The following is a 21986-nucleotide window of genomic DNA, read 5'->3' as shown; positions in this document are numbered from 1 at the left end:
GAAATGAGTGTACATGGAGCTGGGAAGTGCTAAATTCTACTCTGCTTTTCCATCCAAGTCGCCTCAAGCTAGCCATGTCAATTGTCTACTGTTTCCCATTCGGTGATAACATTTCATTACCACTCTCACAAGAGTATCAAGTTGATGGATCTTTCAACCAACCTTTGAACTTCTAGAGATCTCTACAGGTACAAATCTCTGCTGAGTATATCATGAAACGAAGTTGTGTGATTCTGGTTGTGGGTCCGTAATGTGAAGCTGTAAACATAGCCCATCAATTATTTTGCAAGGAGAGAAGATCAAGTGATATTTACAATTCTGAGAGTTCAGTGGAGCTTTGGGCATGAACAAGTCATTACTTAAACATAAGATCTCACATCAGATAATTTTCTTTTAGAAGTTATTTTGCTCTTATGATGAGACTTTGTCAAGAAATATCGAAATTCGGGATTAAAAATGCAATCAAGAGTACTGTGGCAATGAAGACCTGTTCAATAGCTAGGGTTTGTACATACTGTATAAACCAAATAATAACAATACCTATAATATAATGATTAGATAGTAGTATTATATAAAAATGCAAACAATTAATTTAAATTATTTTACATGCTTCCATTACATTACACATAAATGAAATTTAAAATCCTGGACAATACTAAGACATAGTCAGACTGGATAATTGTTCTCATTTTTTTAGTAGGGTGACTGGTTTTCTCAGGCAGACTGCTATTGTTAAGCCCAAGCAGCAAGTAGTTCACTGATTCATTTTGTGCCTGTAGAATTACTTTTTATTTAAAAGATGCAAAAAAGATTTATAATTTAGCTCAGGCTTGCTTGAAAGACTGCTCTGTTTGGTTACCAGTTTCAAACACATATGGTATAACTCATATTGCTGCAAGTAAAACAAGGCTGACTGTTGAATGAGCATAACACTGTAATAGCAGAATGTCTGCATTTAGCCCTTTTAACTCAGATCTGCTTGCAAGCCAAAATCAAATGGGAAACAATTAGTGCCTGTCAGAAAACAATTTCCTCCTTCCCCCTGAGAAAATACAAAAATGCAAAAGAAAAAAAGAAGAATTTTTCAGATGAAAACTATTAATTTCATTGTGGAGATGCTTTTCCAATGTCTCATGGGAACTGTAGTTTGTATGCCTCATGACCCAATTCCTTTTCAACAACTTAATCCCTTAATAGTCTGTCTCTTGCCCTAACTCACCCTTACACCCTTCCATGAACAGTTTAGCCATAACATGGAGGATTCCACAGTTTGTATAGCAGAAGATACAGAAAACTCCCTAAGAGGAGTGCCATGCATACATGACAGGGAAGCTTGTGACTCTGAACAACAACAACTTCTGCCAAGCCTTGGGGCACAGTTCAAAAGTCTGGGCAATGTTGTGATTTTGATAAGAAATCACAGATATAATTGTCCTCTCTGAGTCAAAATCTAAATCTTATCATGCTGTAAGCTATTAAAGCTTAGGATCCTCCTCAATTTCTTTTCCTATTTAGAATAAGAGTAGCTAATATTTTGAGGAGTCCACCATGACAAACCCCTTAAATAAATCTGTTGGGTGAGTGACACAGAAACCATACTGCCAAAGCATTGCATACCTAAAATGTTTCAGCATTTCTTGTGAAAGCTAGAGGTGTGCAAAAGAATTCTAGGGCCATAGAAGGGAGCACTTCCTCATGAGTCCCTGAAAGTGTGCTGTATTATTAGCTGTATTAAGCAAAATTTGTTGGATTACCACAGAGTACTTTAAAAGTAATATTCTTCCCTGGGGGAGAATAAGAGGAGAACACTGCTTCAGAGAGGAATAGGATGGGGAACATAATAGGTACTATTGTGATTAGAAAGAACAGTGGATCTCTAAAAACTCATGTTGCTCTTGGTTTTAGAAAATGGCAAACCTGAAGTAAACTGGGATTGAGACAGAGAAGCTTTTTTATAGCAACTTGCTGCCTAGCATCTATGCAGAAAATTCTGGTGGGCACAAAGACACTCTGGTTTTCCTATGATGCAATCAAAACAGCAGGGTGATCTCAGCAAAATGTGTCTACTTTTTTTTTCTTTCAGTGACAGATATACATATTCCATACCTCTCCAAACAAGACCTGGAGAACCTTGCACCCTTTTCAGTCCTCAAATGTTATCAAATTGTATCACTCTTTTCCCTCAATACTTTGTGTAGCTTGTAAATTTACTCTTGGGCATTTCCCCAGTCTGCCCACGCCATTTATATTTAATAATGGATTTTATTTCCTTCCCAGAACCGCCCTGCTTCTCAGATTCTTATGCTGTCTTTGCTGATCCTGACTCTGCTTTCCCTATTGCATCTACCTGGACTTCTCCCCTGGCTCCTCAGTAGGTGGGCCAGCACAAAACATGGAATGAAAACCTCAGTTGTGTAGGGTAGCAGCCAGACATGGTGCATGACAACACAGTCCCAAACAAGAGAGAGAGAGTATGGACACAACAGTGTCCATGGCTCTACGTTTAGACCCCAGAAACTCAGCTATAAGGGCACCAAGCTACCTGGGCTCATAAGCCTTTGTAGATGGCTTTTGTTGACCCTGCTGTTCAGTGTCCCTTGATGTTTCAAGCATAAGGACAGAATGGGATTAAGTCTGGAGACTGGCTATTATCTTGCACATCTCCTCATTTTCTGACTGGCAGGGATGTACAGGCTGATCAAAATCAGGCAGTCAGAGCTCAGCACAGCCAGAAGAGCTTCCCTGTACTTTGCATCCAAAGCTTCAGATAATGGTGTAGAAATGTGGTTCCCTCAGAGCTTCTAAGAAACTTCCAGAGAACCTTGGTAAAAACAGAATCCAGCAGCTTGCAAGAAACCAGTGATATAACAGTTTCAAGGTGTATTGAAGACAAAATATAAGTCTCTGAGAATAGACAATTCCTAATGTTACTGGGTTTACCCAATAACATCAGGAATCAACAGTTCCCAAATTAACTGCGGGCTCCCAACAGCAGGAATAAACTCAACTACTTGATTAGTAAATAAAGACCATCAGCATTAGTTTTCTGGCACCCACAGCAGCAGTTTAGATTTCCAACCTCATCCAGGTAACATAAGTGGAGGAAGAACCCCCATGGGAGTTCAGTGAGGAACAGGACTTTTGAAAATCTGTGAGGATACCAGGGGTTAATTACAGGCCACAGACACAGGGCCAACATAAAGTCTGATTGACAGTGCCAGCAGCTAAGAGGACCACTGCTTCTGGCAGCATTTCTCTGTCTAGTGCAGTGATGACTCACAGATTTCCTCATCACCTGTTGATAAATCTGGGAAAACAGAGAGAAGATATATATTGTGTCTTTCAGATACTTTTAGCAGAGAAAAGAGAAACAAATTATCAGAATTCGTCCCTAAAATGGAGATGATGCATGTCAAGCTACACAGGTATACACTTGTGTTTAGTGGGATTGACCCCAAGGACTGGGAAAAAAACCAGTCTACAAACCATAAATGAGCATGTCAGCTGCAGACATTGCAAAACAGGAACAAGCAGGACCATTGGATTGCATAGTGCCACCTATTATTCAGCATTGCTTAACTCCTGGCTTTGTGGGAGAGTTTTCAGTTACTCAAAACACTAATAAACTTTATTCACAGTGGCTGACATTTTCCATGCCTCAGGGTAAGTGCTTGTGGAATAGTGCAGCCAAAATGTGGCTCAACTATTTCTAAGTATTCGGCAGTCATGCTTATAGCTTGAGAATTACTCAGCTTCATCCTTTTCCTTGTGGTCAAAACAGTTGATGAGGCTTGGACACATGTGTTTGTCCATCAGCTCGAGACTTGGATATGCATTTGTGCCATCTAGAATGTGATATTGATACAATGCTTGATATTACGTGGCAGTTTAAAGGGTTTCTTTGGCTTGAGACCCACAAAGTCATTAATATTCCATGAAGGCCACACCAAGTTAGTCACAGGCCAACACCTCATCAACAATTTTGCCGATGCAATGCTAGAGAGAAAAGCCTAAAGAAGATTAGGATTTTTTTTTTATATACATTGCCGTATGTATTTCTTTGTTTTTAAAGCCAAATTGAATCACTGACTATGTTCAGACAGTTGTAGAAGGGGAAAAATATAAGCTTAAGTTGGAAAATCACTTCTAAATCATTGAAGATAGCTTTTCTATGCAGTAAAACTTGTTGTGAAGTGAAGATCTGTAACTGAAAGGTTAAATTTGTTTTAAGCGTGTTGCAGTTATCAAGAAGCAACTATTAAAACACAGGAAATTCTGACTTAAGGTTAAACTTAAAAGGAACTCAAGACAGATATTAGGCCATGACTTCAATAAATAAGTGTTAGTAAGATTTATTGGGCCAAATTCATTGGAATCAAACCTAGTGCAAGCCAACAGAGTTTTTAAAGTTAGTGATAAGAAACCACTGCTAGGCTAGATAGATAAGAGATGCCGACGTTTGTTTTTCTCAGGTTGTTCAAATAAACTGATTTGAGGTGGCTTGGATATCTTAATCAGTAGCTTTTATCACTGTAGAAATTTATATTCCTTTTTTCCTTTATTTTTCTACAGATTTAAAAATATGGGGCTTGTCTTTCTCGATCCTAAGCTGGGCACAGTTTCATTTTATCGATTTTATACATTTTTTCTTGACCTACTTTTCCTGATTTTCTTCCTACCATTTTAAAGTGCCATTTTATTATTCTTTCCCTGGTGTGCATAGGATAATATAGGAAAGAAGGAGAAATATTCAGGGATGAACCAATCTGTGTGCAGAAACACTCATTTTCACATCCTTCCCATTCTGGAGACCCCTGTGGTTGTTCAAGTCCAGAAAGGTGTCCCATGGAAGTCATCCACATTTTTTGAGGTTCAGATTCATAGTCTGAGGTGCTTTCATATCAGTGAATAGGAAACATTAAATAGGTGAATGCAGATTGACAAAAGGAGAGAGAAATCCTTAGTTGATTAGAGGTCATCTTAAGAGCCTTTTTCATATTTTTATAACATTTTATACTAAAATTAATTACACAATTTCATTACATGTATTACATTTTCACGATTTTTTTCTAGAATCTGAAACAAAATGCAGACATGAAAAAATAAAAAAGTGGGGAATAATGTATATGTATCAACTTAGCTTCACTTGAAGCATATCTGAACAGCTGTCTCCCACATGAAGTGTTATTCTTCTTAGTGATTGCCAAAAAGAAAAAGAAAAGCCAGTGGTATTAGTGTATAGGGCATTCTAGATTTCCCTGGCATTATAGCAGAACAAAGAAATAAGAAAAATGGTGCAAAAAAAAAAAGAATAAAGGTTACCCCAAAGCAGGTTGCTCGCTTGCTAGCAGAAGTGTCAGTAATTTTTACTGACATAGTCACTTTGAACAGTACAGTAGCAAAAACAAAGAAAAACAGGACAAGAAAGATCAAAATATGTCTATGTCCCCAGGATCTTCTTGCCTTTCCTTTACTAAAAAACCCAGGATATGAATCACATACACCAGGACCACCAAGCCCTAGCAGCTGATCTCTGCTCTGCTTTCCTGGGAAAGGAGACCTTCTTTTCAAATTTCTGTCAATATGTCACAGGGGAAAGGAAAGTCATGAAAAAAATCACATCAGAGTTTTCCCAGTGATGAAGCTTTTTTACAAAAAGCAAATGTTTTCCTTAGAATTATTACCATCTGAGTTATTTCCATGTTGCAGCTGAAGGCCAGTAGTTTGCAAGTGCAAATACTTGGGGGCGAGGAATAGGGGAAGAGGGATCGTTTCCATTTTTGCCAGTGTGTAAATCTTGTTTTCTGTTGGCTGCAGTCACCCTGATGGACTTGCACTCAGTGAAGGCCCCACTGTTTCATGACATGAATATGATTTTGGAGTCAATAATGTAAATGCTTTCTTATACTCAGCATAAGTAGGCACAAGAGCAAATGGTCTCATTTACAGTGAAGTTGACATTTAAAATAACTATTATATGTTTATCTACCCAAAGCTCCCAAAAGATCTGCATATGTGTGTCTCCTGCCTAGGTCTTTCCACTGTAAAAGCTGAGAATGTAGTTAAGTCTCCTTGGACTCATCAGCTGTAATGCTTTTGGCACAGTTCTTCATCACACCATCCCCTTCTGCCTATTTGTTTTTTCCATTGTCTGCCTATATCATCTGAACCTGTAAATACATGGAGCTCAAAACATTCTGTGATTAAAAACAGGAAACTTTCTCTTGCAGTAAGGTTAATCATGCTCAGAAATGGGCTCTTAATACAGCATCCCAAATATCTTCCTTGAAAATGTCCTATGGGCCCTAATTATCTCTCTCCAAATAAAAAGGATTGAGTCAAGAGTTTTATGCATCTGCTTAGTTTTCAACTGGATTTTGCTGGTGGTTTAAATAAGCATGCTCATTAGCATCTGTCAGCTGCCCAGACTTATTATTTTATTGTTATGTGTTGATTTGACTTTATTAAGACCTACAAGCCTTGATCCTGCCTGAAAGATGGACTCCAGTTCAATCTGCCACAGCAGTTACAGTCTTCTGCACAGGCTGCATCAATGCCCACAGTCACGTGGAGTCTGCTGCCCTGCCCTGCACAAGGTTTTCACCTGCAGGTTTTCTTCTTTTCTCCGTCAGCTGAGTCCAGAGCTTCTGACTGTTAGAGCACACTGCTGAAACATTCCCTCTTCTCGTCTTTGATGGAAGCTGCCCACCTCTTTCTTTAGCCTAAAAGGAAGAATGGATTCCTGGAACCTGGAAAGGCAGATTAATGCTTCTAACAATATGACAAATCAACCAAATAAGCAGTGTATTTTTTAATTTGTCCTGTTCTCTCTTCCCTCCTCAACCCTATCTCCCTTCCTCCCAGGTGAGAAATGCTGATATGTTGTGTAATTCAGGAGCAGTTTGGTGTGTTTCTGGCCTGCCCCAGAGCTGATGTCTGTTTGGACTGTGGTACAATTGCTTCTTTGGCTGCTCCCAGAAATGTGGCTCCAGTTTTACAGACATTGTTGTGGGAGAATGGGGAAAAAAAAATAAATTACCGTGGCAGCCCATCTTCTTTTTCAGATGGGGAAGAAAACTCAACAGTAGTTTTTGGTCATGGTTTTAGAATTCTTAAATAAATTTCTGAAGGATTGCTTGTGGGAAAGGGTGACAGACTAGTAAACGAAAAATCTATGCTTGGGCTGACCAGGTGACTGTGTAATGGAAATGCTCCCCTAAGAAAGGCTTGCAGATTATGAGAGCTTTTTCATTTGAATTCTTCTAATACTTTTTCAGCTCACATGGTATAGAAGTGTCTTCTGTGGACATTGATACAACCAATCTCTATTTTATTAATTTAATTCTTTTCCAGTGTTTCTCCTCTCCTTGTTTTCTCTGCTAGAGAGTGAAACTTTCATTTTCCTTTCAGGTCCTGTCAAATATTGCTATGATGCCTTTTAATCCATCTGTTGTCTCCCAAAACTTTGGAGTCTGCTCATATTCTGAAGAAGGAAGATCATCCCAGACTGTCCTCAGCTGAGAGTCCTGAGACAGGGCTGAGAGGGACCAGAAAGGATATGATCCAAAAGAGCATGCAGGGATCACCACTGTTGGAAAACAAGAGTTACCTGACACTGCAGACAGTCTGCAGCCCTGTCTTGCCTGCGGTCCAGTCTGCAGCTGCCTGTGATGGCAACTTTTCTCTGGCAATCAGGCAGGAAAAAGGTCCAGCCCATATCCTGTGCCAAGCTAAGGATTAAGAGGTAAAAGTATTTAGTGTTTTCTCACTAGAAGTGAAAGCAACTCCCTATCATTTGCAAAGGCTGAGTTATGATTCCACCACACACCTTCCCTGAGAGACAAATACTCACCAGGGCTGATGAGCTGTATTAGCCTAAGAATTAGCATCCATGTACTTAAGAAAGAAATGCTGAAGCAACAGCCACTTAGCCTGGGACAATGAAACATCAATGATCTCACATTTCAAGTTCTTTCACCTAGCAATGTTTGCAAGCATTGTCCATTAGCCCTCCTCCAGCCCCCCAGTGCCACCTCTAGAAATGATGAAGTAAAATTCAGTTTGAGATCACACTTATTCCTGCATCCAAATCCATCACATATTATAGCCTCTCATGTTAGCACAAACATCCTTTAGAATGAAACTTTCCTATTACCATTTCCATTACAGAATCATTTCATCTGTAATAATTTTCCATCAGAGGCTGGAGAGGAGTCTGCTGCAGCTTTACCTGCTGTTCATACCAAGCACGATTGAGAGATACCATTTTTCTTTGTGTTTGAAACCAACAGGAGGAGGAAAAGGGTCTATAAATACAGACGATCAAGAGTCTTTTACATCTAGTGGTACGCTGTGAAGCACACCTGTAACAAAATAGGAGAGCAGAAGGGGGTGGGGGGGGAGATTTAGGAAAAATCGGAGCAGAATTAATCCTTCAAGCTGAACCGCCTCTGCAGAGCACAGCTATAGAGTCCTGCTGACTCGAAGGGCCATTATTCAAGGGTTAAATGTCACTCAAATCAACCTCATTATGAACTGAAGGATGAGGAGGGGCTCGGGGGAGACACTGCTTTCTTATGCATTTACAATTGAGCCGCTCTGGCCTGGAGATGACCCGCCGCACAATTTTTAAATTATCTCTGCGCGCTCTGCTTGTTTTGGAAATGCTCTAAATAAAAATAATGGACTGTCTTTTAATAAGTCTCATTGTGAAGATTCCACATATCAAACAACACAGCGCAGCTTGGAGGCAAGCGACGGGCATGTGTGATCTAGCTGGAAGAGAGACAAATGGTGATGGGAGCAACTCCATCTAGGGACCGCTGACAAGAAAATGGCATTCGCAAACTGACACATCTGTCAGGGTGGAGAATATTGGCACCTGTCACGCAATTTCAGTCATGACTTTTAATAAAGCTGCTTTCCCTTAGGTAAAATTGGAACTTGACTGTAATATTAGCTGCAAGCACGTCTTGTTTTCCCCTTCAGAGCTCTTTTGTACGTGAGACGTTTCAAATGAATCTTAAAGCTGAAGTAATGATGTTTACTACTTCTTTCCTCCTCCCCCCTCCATTCCCTTTCCAAGTCTGGATTTGAAAGAGATGTTGTGCTGAGTTTTTTTCTTTGCAAAATGTCTCCCCTTCATCTACCAAAACGAGATTTTTTTTGTATGTGAGTGTGTGTGCATGCGCGTGTGTATAGCGCTTTTTCTGTATCACTCTTTTTTTTTTTTCCTTTCCTCCTCCTTTTCAGCTGGGCTGTTGTTTGAGTGAATTTAGCCTGGGGAAGCATGTATATCATAAAAACTGGGTTGGGATTTGTTGGCTGTCAGTCAATAAATCAGTCAGAGTTTAATTACCAGGCATGTGATGGGAAGCGGTGACAGGCACCAGGTCTGTTGGATAGCATTTCTTATGGGGCAGCAGCTACTAAAAACAAAAAGTTAGAGAGTATGTGTGTGTGAGTAGATGCCGGATGGGAAGGAGGGGGAGAGATTGGGGAGGAGGGAGAGGAGGAGAAGTGGAAAAGGAGGAAGGGGGAAAGGAAAAGTTGAGGAGTCCTGCAGCTGGAATCCACTATTACAAGAGAAGAAAAAAAAAAAAAAAGTTTTGTGTTCTTAAAACAAAGACTATGAGTCTCCATTTCAAGACAAAAAAATAATGTTTTTTAAGTGAATTTCCCATGTTTTGCTTGAAATATGTCAGCATGTTCTGAGTGTTACCTGATGCCTGCATTAACTTATGCTACACTAAAGTGCACCCCTTTGTTTAACACTTGCAAACATTTTATCAGAAATATTTTTTTAAAAGGAAAAAAAAATAACTACAGTTGAGAGAACACATCAGGGAGATGGGGCTGGAAGGAGTTGGAGAACTATTGTATTACAGAATGACATAATGTGTTAAAGGACGTTTCACAAAGTGAGAGTAAAATTTTTTAATAAAATATGAAGGTTATATAACATTCCCAATGAGGAAATCAATAACATTTTTTTCCTTTTTTTTTTTTCCCCTCCTTCTTCCCCCTTTTTGGAAGTTTTCCAGGATGTCTGACCATGGAAATCATGTACAGTATTTTTTTCAAAGGCAATTCATACTTGACATGGTTTTTATTATTGACTAGTGATGAGAGATGTCATCTTCTTCCTGTCATATGCCATGAAGCATTATGTGGAGATACTGCAGGATGTTTTGACTGAAAAGATGCTCTATTTTCTTTTAACCATTCTCCTGTGGTGTGTCTCAGTGTGTGTTTCAGAAACCTTTTGTCCATTTTAATGCATTATGGGTAATGGACACAAAAGTCTCTGTCTTGAGGTAGTGTAGCTGCTCCTCTCCCAGCAAGGCATTTGTCCACGAACACGAGGGAGAACAAGGGATTTGTGAGAAGAGGAGGAAAATGTTCAGCAGAAGAAGAACACGTTACGAGTGGACTTCAGCCAGTGAACATTTAGCTGGAAAAACTTGTTGGTTCAAATTTCATAGAAACTTCTGAACAAAAAAAAATTCCAAATTAAATATGGAAATTTTCTGCATCTAGATGCCTAGTTTAAATAGCTACTATATTCAAGAATAAGAAAAAAGCCCTCTATGGTTTGCTCAGTTAACTGGGCTCCCATGCCAACAGCCCGTTTATCTCCTCGTCAGGTTGCTCCACAGCTGCCTCTGTAACTTCACCTATGTGAGTCGGGATATCCAGCAAGACCTCCCAGAGATCACCTGCAGGACCTTGTCCCATCTATGCTTTAAATTGCTCCTGTCAAGTACAGCTGACTGTATATAAACTTTCCATTTCTCCCCTTCTACCCTCTTTCAACATCTGCCAGCACTCTTGGATGGCAAAATCCTTGGAGCAGAAAACTTCCTTCTTGATTGCCTCACCAGGGCCTAGCTTATAGTGTGTACTACTAGAAATGTGCAATAAGTCCAGAGCTTGCCCTATATGTGTACATATTCAAACCACATGTGGTGCAATATCCAGGGTGCAGAAACTGTCTCTCAACTGTATTCACAGAGGATCAGAAGAAGGAGAGGCTGAAAAGGAAGGAAGAAAGTTCTAGGTAGGAAGGGATACAGACACATGAAGCCACAGTTTCAATGGAAACTTTTGTGGATATTTAATGACCTTTCCTCCCCCATTCCTTCTTTTTCCTCCATCTGTGACCTGGAGATTTTGCAGCACAGCAGGCCTTACTCCCACACTCACAAGCCACCAGCAGCACTGGCTTAATCAGTCTCAAAAGGTCTCAGTTTTAAATGTCTTGTGGATGTAAAGGAAAAGAAATATTTTTTATTTAAACCTGCTCTTTGGAGTTGCTTGCTCCATTCCCTAACTCTGCACTGGCTAGATCCAGATTTCTCTCAGACTACTGGAAATTCCCCTGGCACCCTCCCAGAGTTAGTTCGTCCAACATCAGTAAAACTTGTGTAAACTGAACAATGGTAAAACACTTTTTAAACATTCTGCCCAGCAGCAGCAGCACCTTGTGGCTGGTAGGAATTCAGCCAGATCCCACAGGACATCCCACCAGCTCCTGCCATCAGGGCCCTGGCTGCCTTGGACAGAACACAGTTTCATTACATCAAGTTTGCCCTTCATGGGATGGCCACGCTAAATCTCAGTGCCCTGTCTAGAACTGAAAAAAAAAGTCCAGAAGGACTCCAATGTCTGATGGCACATAAAGCAGGCTGACCTCCATGCAAAATGCTCCCCAACGGCAATGCAGGGTGTCCGCTCATTGACAGTGGTGGCTGAGAAATAGAGAATCAGAGAAACAGTTTCATAGCCGGTTTAATCTTCTACTACACACCAAGGCTACATGAAAACCCACTAAGGTTGAAGCTTTAAGACTCAACACAGAAACAATAATGGGACCAAAGCAGATCGACTCTGAAGTTGTAAGTCAGAATCCACCTCCCAGATGAGTCACTCTGGCTATTAACACAATCCAGGAATGTCAAATTATTATAATCTTTGTCAGAGGTCAACCTGTATTAAAACAGCAGCTCAACAGACATAGGATAAAGATATCTTAATAATATCAGAAAACTGTTTTTTTTAATGCCAATAATTAACTTTAGTCTCCAAACATTTGCCTCTGCCCTGCTTTTCTCCTTGTGTGAACATGAGCACCAGGCTCTCCAGTGTGGAGTTCATCTTAATCACAGGCCCATGTAGAAGCACTGGTAGTATCCCTGAAGAAACTCTAATTTTGGTTAGTAAGACTTTACACTTCCCATCTTCCACTATGAATTTTAGAATAAAATCCTTTCAGGATTTTTACTGGCTTTTTACTAGCCTTGAATCACAATCAGGTATTTTCCTGGATTTCCACTGAAAAATTACAATGCCCAGGACTATTCAAGTTTTGTTTATCAGAAAATCACCTATGCCTCCAACTGTCAGAAAATGTTTAGTCAGGTTGAATAACTCCTTAGCTGTCCAGTCTGCTGCAAATGGTTACAATTTGTCACAAGGAGTGGAGTGATTTGAATGTAGCAAACTAGTCCAAGCCTGTCTCTGTAAGATAGGAAATATGCCAAAATTGGAAGTGAACAAGGCAAAAACTTTAGAAGCAAGTAAACTTCCCCACTTACCTGAAAGTGTTGCCCACTTTTCTTGATAGCTCGAGGGAAATGGGCCCAGTTTTTTTCACTTTCATTTGATACCCACTTGTATTCAAAGGAAAAGTCTGATGCATTCTGCATATGGACCAAAGGCTTCCTTAAAACAACTTCTCTCTTGAAGTATATTTTGCACAGATGTCTTAGCCAAAGGACCTGAACCCAGAACTGAAGTACTAGTGCCGCAAGGCTAGATTAAGAGGCCCAGGAATTCCCCAAAAACAAATGCATTAATTGATATTTATTTAGGGAAGTGTGTGATGGCCTCTAGTGGTGCACACTGTCGACAAACGCCGAAACACCACAGCTTCTGTCCTCTGTTTTTTGAGTGGCACTGGGAGAAAAGTGTTGTGGATGTACTGACACCGGTGTATTGCTGCCACATGAGTAACAAGACAGCCCAGTGACAGACGAGCCTGTTTCATTTATAGCTCCCTCCTTCCCTTCTCCTCCGTGCGCTGAGGAGGAGGGTGCACAGCACACGCTGGGAGCAAGTGCACAAACTGATATTTAGCAGTGACACATTAAGTACTACAGACTTCCTGTGAACACACCACCCTGTTCCTGTGTCCAGCATCAGGGAATAAAAACAGATTGACTTCATCACAGTTTTCTTTTCCTGCTCACCCACCCGGCTCACACCATGCTTAGAAACAAAAATTTTGATTTGGTTCTTTTTCTGCCGCAGTTTCCCCCCTTCTATCACAATATATTGATGGCATCATCAGATCAAGACCATAACAGGAATGTCACGACTACAGGACATTTCCTCCCAGCCATCAGATGGACTGAACCTCAACAGCACAAACATGCCGAGGCTTCTTGCTGTGAGTGCAGCCTCTACCATTACTACAGTGAACGTGATAGCCATTAACTAATCGTCATCAGAAAAAAATATAGCACTCTCTCCCTCCTCCACTGCACACTGAGGCACATACCATATAAACATCATAAAGGACACAGTGAGAGAGAAAAAACACACTAGAGGCCATACTAAACCACATATAACCCTGATCTGAGAAGAGACTGTTATTCAAAGCAGTGAAAGCTTTCATATACTGTATGGCCATAGAGTCGGATGTTTTCTCAACAGTTTTCTAAGCAATAATACATAGATAAAGAGGCTGGAATCTGCCATCCCCTTTATAACATATGCACGTCTATTTATGAAGACACTTAAGCATGGATTTAGTAAGTCCGAGACAAAGCTCTAGAGGCGGCTGTCTCTTTAAATCCGTCTCCTACCAAGTGAAATTTGTGGCCCTGATGAATGGCAGAGCAGAGTCATCCATAAAAGGGCAGAGGCAAATCACACTCATTTGCATACAGTAATTATTCTCTGAATCGGGCCACCTTTATTGCTGCCAGAAAATCTACTGTCAGCATCGCTCAATAGATCATGTTGGAAAAGCCCGCAGCTGAGGAACGGGGTGGTGGCTTCGGACCCACCGGCTGCACCCCAGCCGGCCTCACCACTGGGACAGGTTGTGCTTTGCCTCACTCCCCACCCAGGGCACCCATAGGTCCATCTTCTTTTGGGTTCTGGGTATTCTCAGCAGAATAGCAGCATAGCATGTGGGTGAATATTTGTCCCCAGATAATAGGTGGTGGGAGCCATGCAGGGTGGCTGGGGAGATTCCTAACTGCACCAAGAAAGACTGGATATATTTCACCTTTTTTTTCCTTCTCACATGACATCTTTTTTACAGAAAAATAAAATAAATGAGAAACACTGTATGAGCAGAGTTACATTACATCACCTTATGGCCTGTGATAACTATGCTTATGCTCCTGTTTGGCTCTACCTCAGTGGGCACCAGCAGATTAAAAAAGGAAAAAGCTGAATGAAGGCATTTCAGTCTGCTGGCAGGAGCAGTAAGAGGGGAAAGGGCACAGCCAAGGACTGCACAGGCAAAACCAAACGGAAACCCTGAAAAATGAGCAGAGATCTGTGGGGCCAGAATCTCATTGCAGCACAAACAAACCTGTCCCCTGTCAGAGTCTCAACACACAGCATGAAAACAGAGTTTATTCGGGTGCCCTTGGTAGTTATAGAAGAGCACCTTCCCATCCATTTATGGCCATCGACTTGCAATGCTACCAAAAACTGAAGTCTGATAGAAGCTCTGTGGCAAGTAAGTCCTTGGCAGGAATCCAGTTGAGATCACACTTCCTGTGAAACCAAAACCTGACATGCAGAAAACGCTCACTCCCAGGAACGAATCGCAAAGACGAGAGCAGTTTGGAGCTGGAAGCGACAACAGCAGCTTTGGTGCCAGCAATGCAATTTGCCACACTGTGGAGCAGCTATCACCCAGCACAAGGGCCTTCCACCACTGCAGCAGCTGGGAATAGAACATTGCTGGCTCCCATTTTGCAGGAACTGCCCACCAGCTCAAGTGTGTTTGCACATCAGTTTTTGCATAGGTCCAAATTCACAATCATATGCATATCTGAATTTCCTGTTCAGGGTGGCTGCAACAGACTTTAGGGAGTCTCTGTGGATATGGGCTCCCCATGAGGGTGGATGCAAGGATTTCTTGGACAGTCGTTATCCTACAGCTCTATGGCACCCCATGGCATCATTGGTTAGTCAGTGCTTGGTGCAATATTGAGTCTGTCCTAAAAAGGATCCAATTTTGTGACCCAAAAGGAAAGCAACAATATGAGACTGAAAAAGAATCTAGAAGTCCTGTATTCAGCCACGACAGTTTTCGTCTTCTGTTCTGTCCTAGGAGGTCTAGACCTAGAGGCAAAATGTTGGGAAAATAGTTGATGACTTCCCAATTACCATAGTAGTGTTGCATGCATGTCATGGATGTTATGTTGGTGAAAAGCTTTGTTATCAGTGGATACTGGAAACACTTGGTATGAGAAAATGGAGTAAAAAGTACACTTGAAACTCCATGGGCGAGGAGTGTTTTAAAACATAACATGAACAAATATGATCCAAATTTTGCTATAGACAGAGAATTAGTTGATCAAAACTCTTCCTGAAAGCACTGAAAATAAGTTTTGCTTGATTGACTGGAAGCATCCTGAAGTTGCAATTTTTCTCTACGCTCCCACCCCAATTTAGAGACCAACTTAGGACCTTTAATGTTCATTTAATTTGTGATCTAACCAAACACTTTAGGTTTCCAAACAGCCACAAACAGACAAAAAGCTTTCTCAGAGCATTTTTATGACTAAGCCAAAATGAAAACTTCATGATAAAACACAATGGGTTTTTCAATGTTTCCAGCAGGTACTTTCAACATTATCATATCATCCAGGCAGGGAGTTACTGAGAGATTACTTAAATAAGAATGTTTTTTAATCCAGCTAGAAATACTGAACTGTTACAGATTTTGTTAGTGAACTGTTTTATGATTCATATCTATAACAAAAGTTTCAGTCAAAGCAGAATCTAGTCTTTTCCCCAATAAGTAAGAGGGGATGGAAAGTCATTTTGAATTGGACAGTATTTTTTGCACTCAAGTATATTACGTTTATATATAGAGAGAGAAAAAAAATACCTGCCACCTACCATAGCTTTGTGAATCCTCATTGGCTTATTTAAAACAGATTGTATTTCATAGTCCTGTTTCCAGAGCAGTCATCTGTCCACATCAACTCCACTAATTTTTTCCTTTGTCCCTTCTCTGATTCCTCAGGAAGGGAGTGTAACAAGCCAAAGTGAGAGACCTTGTCTAAAGCAAATTTCTGCTGACCAAAACATGTCCTGCCATGTGCAAGAGAAAGGCTTTTTCCTTGATCAGGCTGGCAGTAGGATATTTTGCAAATATTAAATTTACTTAAATAAGATGCAGTAGAAACAGAAAGAGAAAGAAAAAAGAGAGAAGGGAAGTCAACATTGCTGAACAGTGATACTTCACCTTGCCTAAAGCTCTGTCAAAGTACCTGACCCCTGACAGATCTAAAGTAAAATCTTTTAAATTATGTAAGGGACATAAGTTTTAAAGCAAGCAGTGCAAGCTCATGGCTTCGCTGTTTATTAGGGGACGAATCTTCCAATATTGGCTTGCTGAGATGAACACTTATAAAACCACACCGATATATGTGTTTGCATTCCTCTTCGGGTAAAAATTTGTCAGAGAAGGAAGACATTAAACCTGTCATCTCAGATAAAGATCAGATGTTTGATTTCAAACAGAAGAAAGCAAACACTTCACTGTAGGTTCCATTAACCCCTTGAGTACCCCATGGAAACTGCTGGATGGGACGAGTAGCAGGTGCTGTCTGGGTTGTGGACTTGCAGCTGCAGAGTTTTCTTGGGGACCATCAGTTGCAGGCTGTTTCTTTCTGTCTGCTCTGTGTTTCCAGCATTTGCAAAGCAGAGTGAGTCTGCTGCCTGCAGAAAGGGGTGTGATTCAAAACAGAAACTAGCTTAGATATTTGTACATAGTCCTAATGCCACTTACTGGATCTGCTTTTTTAAAAAATATACTTTTAGGGCATCTGAAGCAGAAGCAGCACTCAGATCTTCTCTAGCAAAGTGAGAGAACTAGGCTATTATGGAGATCTCTCTTTTATTTCTCTGGCAACAAAGGGCTGCAATTTTTGTACCCTTAGACACATATCCAGGTTACAGCTGTTCAAAATGTCTACTGGAGTGGCCTTACATTAGGAATTAAAACTCTCTGGCAAATCTGTCTATGGTAATACCTGGAACTTTGGCTAACTGGCATAAAGTGAAGTGAATAAATTTTACTGCAGAAAAAAGAAGAGAAGAGAAAGCAGAAATCAACCTGTTTCTAGACACTTAATGCATAAAGTCAGGGGTTAAATCATACAAAAGAGAGGCATAATATGAACTGCTAATAAATATTTTCATATGGAAAATCTGATCCATGCAAGACTGGGAATGTAAGTATGAGGCAAACTTTTATGATCTCCAGTTTGCGGCAGATCATGTGGAACATTTGGAAGTATGTGAGATCATGCCACACAAGTGTTTGCTATATTAATCAAACAGCACAATAGTTGCCTGGATACCCACATCATTTCATCAGCTGTGGTGGCCTGTTACCAGTTTTCAGAAAATGAAATGTGACCCCTGAGGACTGTAATTGGGTGAGTATAGTAATTTAGGAACGTTCAGGGGATCTGGAAAATCTGTCCAGCCAATTCACTTACAGCCAGCCATGGCAGACGGGTATTTCAGCACCAAAGAATCACGCATGTTGCCTTTTATCACTGCTGATACCCAGTTCTTTCCCTTTGCCTCTTTCCTGCTTGGTGCCAGTTACAATGAACTCCAGAGTCTTAATGAGACTAGAGATAATTTTGTTTAATGAAGGATTAAGGCAGTGTCTTAGAATACTTGAAAAAAAAGGGTGAAAAAATACAAGCCAGTTCTGTGCTGGCAGAAACTGTGGTGCTTTTGCAATATAAACTGCTGGATCCTCTTACACAGAATGTTTGTTGTGATACAATTTGAAACATAAAGGGCAGTGATCTCATATTTTAGTGCAGGAGGCAAAAGCCCTTCTGGATTCATCCAAGCTTGTGGCATTTAGTTTAACCCAGTGTAACCTGATACAGTTTTGAGGCAGGTAAACTGTGTGTATGTTTTAATTACAGCTGGGATAAGTAACCGGTCCAAAGTTCAGGTCAATAGAGTGATGAATTCTCTAGCCACACAATCTTTAATACTGGCTGGTCTGGTTATTAATTTTCTTTATTTGTACTGTTAAAGACCTATATAATTTGTAGCTTTGGTCATTTGTTTTTTAAAAGCTCAGAAATGCTCACCCACTTTAATCAATTCATTTTCGTGGGGTAATAAACTTTTTTTGTGCTCTTTTCATAATTTATATAGGGTTCTATTATTTACATATCTCTTATTTATTCTATTTCTAGTAGGCTATAAGGCTTCCTATTTCTGTGGCAGCAGATTGCACTAGATGCATGATATAGGAATACTAAAGGGCAGAAGAAGACCATATGCTCCATCATAGGCTGCATTTTAATCCCTGAAATACCAAATCATCAGTCTAATCCTTCCAGTTGACTCAGGAGTGGTCTGTTATAACCCTGGAACTGTGATGGAAGACAAAAGAAGGCACAGAGCCAGAACTTCTGCTAATGTAAATCAGTGTGCTTCCACTGACTTCAGCGGTAACATCTTTGACAGCAGCTGAGGTTTTACCCCAGATTGTTTGGCTCAGTGGTGTCAAAAGGAAAGGTGGTCTTCTCAGAGCCTGTTTTCCAGGTCAAACACTGGTAGCACATTATTCAGAGGTAAACCAAACTGTCTGAAGTATTCTGAACGCTGCTAGATGCAAATTGCTGTAACAGGTTTTAAAAATTTAATATTCTTTTCTTCAGAAAATTCCTCTATGATCTTTTCTAAACTCATGCAAGCAGAATGCATCCTTCACATTGTATGAAGAGAGCAAAAGTGGCAATATTCCATGTTCTGATCAGTACCCACCTAAAAAGCTTGAATCATACATACATACATACATAGAAACATTGAATGGTTTGGGCTTGAAGGAACCTTAAAAATCACCTCATTCCAACCCTCTTACTGTGGGTGGGGACACCTTCCACTAAACCAGGTTGCTCAATTATTTACTATTTTTTAGGGTCAATAAGCTTATGAGTAAAGAAAACCGATTCTGCCAAAAAACTCGTGACAATAGATAGGCTTGCTTCAAGATGGCTTTGTTCTGCCACTGATCAGATTGTTGGGAGGCTCTTCAATTGTTTCATTGAATGCTGCCACTCAGCTAGAAAATGCTCTGGCAAGCATGGCTGTACATTTCAATTGTGCAGCCAGAAATTGCATCTTTCCAGCTGCAGTCGATACCCTATTGGCATTCCCTTGGCATGTTACCCTGGAAATTAGCAGTTGGTGATCTTAAGGTGAGCCACCTTCTCTAAAGCTTTCAAAGAGTATTGCGGCTGATCATTTGTGTGTCTGCTATACCATTCCCAAGAAGCTATCCTATCACACATGGCAGCATTCCGAACCGGCTTAGGCTGATTCAGTGGGGAGGCTGTCTCTAAGAATATTTCAAAAGAGTTAGTATCAGGCTGCAGAGACACCACAAGTGCAACTTTTCAAAGTGAAAAGTTGCTGCTTCTCCTTCAAGGCTCACCGATAGTGTCCGAGTGGGAATTAAGCAGTACACTGATACTGTACATGATTAGCAGCGTGGCTGTGGGATGAGAACGGTTATATCCTGGATAAATTTAAGATGACAAATTTGCATGTAAAACCAGAGACTCTTGTCAAAAGAAAGAAATCAGTGAAGAACTGTCCATCTGATGACAGGTTGCATAGGCTATCCATGACAGCTAACACAACTTTAAATAGTCTGTCTCAATGTATTTGAAAATGTTTTGGAAATGTATTAATAAAAATTACTTAAGATTTTTTTGTATGAATCATCTTGGTGGTGAGCCTTCTAAAAAACAGCTGGGGAACAGAAAACCTTTAATGGATTTTGTAAATATTCTCAGTTCTGAACTGTATGTTATTTTATTGATACACCCTCACTCCAGAAGGCAGATTTCACTGCAACAAGAATTTTTTTTACCCCTAAGAAAAAAAAGAAAAACCTGAAACCAGAAGATGGGTGCATAATACATGGCTCCTCTGAGGCAGACATTCCTACAGTTATTCAGAGTTTCTGCAAAACAGTATTTCGTATTCTCTGTACTGGAGAAGAAAAAAGACTAAATTTGAAACATCTCTCTGCTTCTGTGCACCAATAACATTCGAGCCTTGATGCAGGGCACTCCAAAAGTGAAGAAAACATTAATGGATAACAACAAAATTTTAGAAGTTACTGAAACTTATGCTGATCAAATAAATACTCTGACTAATACAGTGCTCAAAATGAAAAAGCTAATTTTTCAGACAGTGGAGGGGTGGAGAGGGAGGAGATGTTACATTTCATTAGGAGTCATGTGATTTTGTGATTTTTTTTTTTTCTTTAGGTAAATTTTTAATGAAGGGCTATGGTCCTGGAAAACTTTCTTTTCAGATAAATGCTTTGAACCTCTGTACTCATTTTAACCTATGAATTACTTAATAATTCAGTTTACCGAATGTGTTGGATATTTGTGAGTCAATATTTAATTCCCCTCCCAAAATCATCTGGTATTATATTAATAGCTTTATGCAAGTCTTCCATGGAACAATATAAATTAGAAATGGTTTCCTAAATTTGTCTGTAGGCAAAAAAAAAATCACCAATTGGAATTTTTGCAAGAAAAACCAGCCGCAGATCTTGACTCTTAAGAATTTTTGCAAGGACCTGTAGAGATATATTTTCTCTATTTAGACACATACATGTTGTCATCACAGTAGTTAAAAATAGCAGTTCTTACTGAGTTCATGTTGTGAAAACAGACTTCTAAGTAATAAAACTATATGACCCAAAGCAAATTAAGGTTTCTTCTCACTTAAACTGTACAATAGTATAACTTTTCAAATGCTAATTGGACACTAGATTTTAGGATGCCCCACATAAGCCCTTTCCACAGACCTGATTTTTAAAAATCATTGTACTTTAGGAAACATATCCATTGTAAAAGCTCCAAGTGTGAAAGTGTAAGGACCTAGAAAAGTACTATTCTGTTTTGTAAATATTACCATTCAATCTCTTGTTGATTCATTCATAGCAGCCTGTGTTTCCCATTTGTTTATATAAGTATATAGAGATTTGTGTACGCACATGTATACATGAGTGTGTACATATGTGCTTATTTGTGTGTTGGGAGTAGAGAAAATTATTTTGTGGACAATCAAATATGGTTACCAGGAAAAGGTGCTTAAGTGGTCACACTGAAATTTCTCAAACTGGTGAGACTTTCCCACAAAGCAACATTAAATAAGATGCAATACATATAAAGGATCAGAAAGTCTTCCTCAGTGATGCCATCCAGGTACTTGCTATCCTTGACTAATGTCTTAAGAGTTTTTTGCAAATATACTGATCTTCATCTTAAAACCAGCTGAATTTCTAATTAGTGTCTGGTCAGAATCTCATTTCTCTGATGACTAGAAATCTGAAAATATCTAGCTTACATTTATTTGTGCCTAGATTTATATTCATTTGTTCTCAGCAACTTTTACATATGCATTTTGATCCTTCTAGCAAATGTACCTTTTGGGGGAATGTAGGGAGTTGTGTCTGTTTTCATAAGACCTCAAAGGTTACAAAAGTGCAACTACAAAAGGCTTACAACTCATCTCATTTCTCTTTTGGTCTGTGCTTTTTAACAAATATTTACATGCAGAAAGTTGCAGGGAAACTCTGAGCAATAAAATGCAACCGTACCCTGTTGCATCAGGACATTGCAGAAGTATCTAAATGAACAAAAAGGTTATCTATCACTAATGAA

The sequence above is a fragment of the Poecile atricapillus genome, chromosome 2, assembly GCF_030490865.1.
Source record: "Poecile atricapillus isolate bPoeAtr1 chromosome 2, bPoeAtr1.hap1, whole genome shotgun sequence".
Taxonomy (NCBI): domain Eukaryota; kingdom Metazoa; phylum Chordata; class Aves; order Passeriformes; family Paridae; genus Poecile; species Poecile atricapillus.
Note: the sequence above shows the minus strand (reverse complement) of the source record.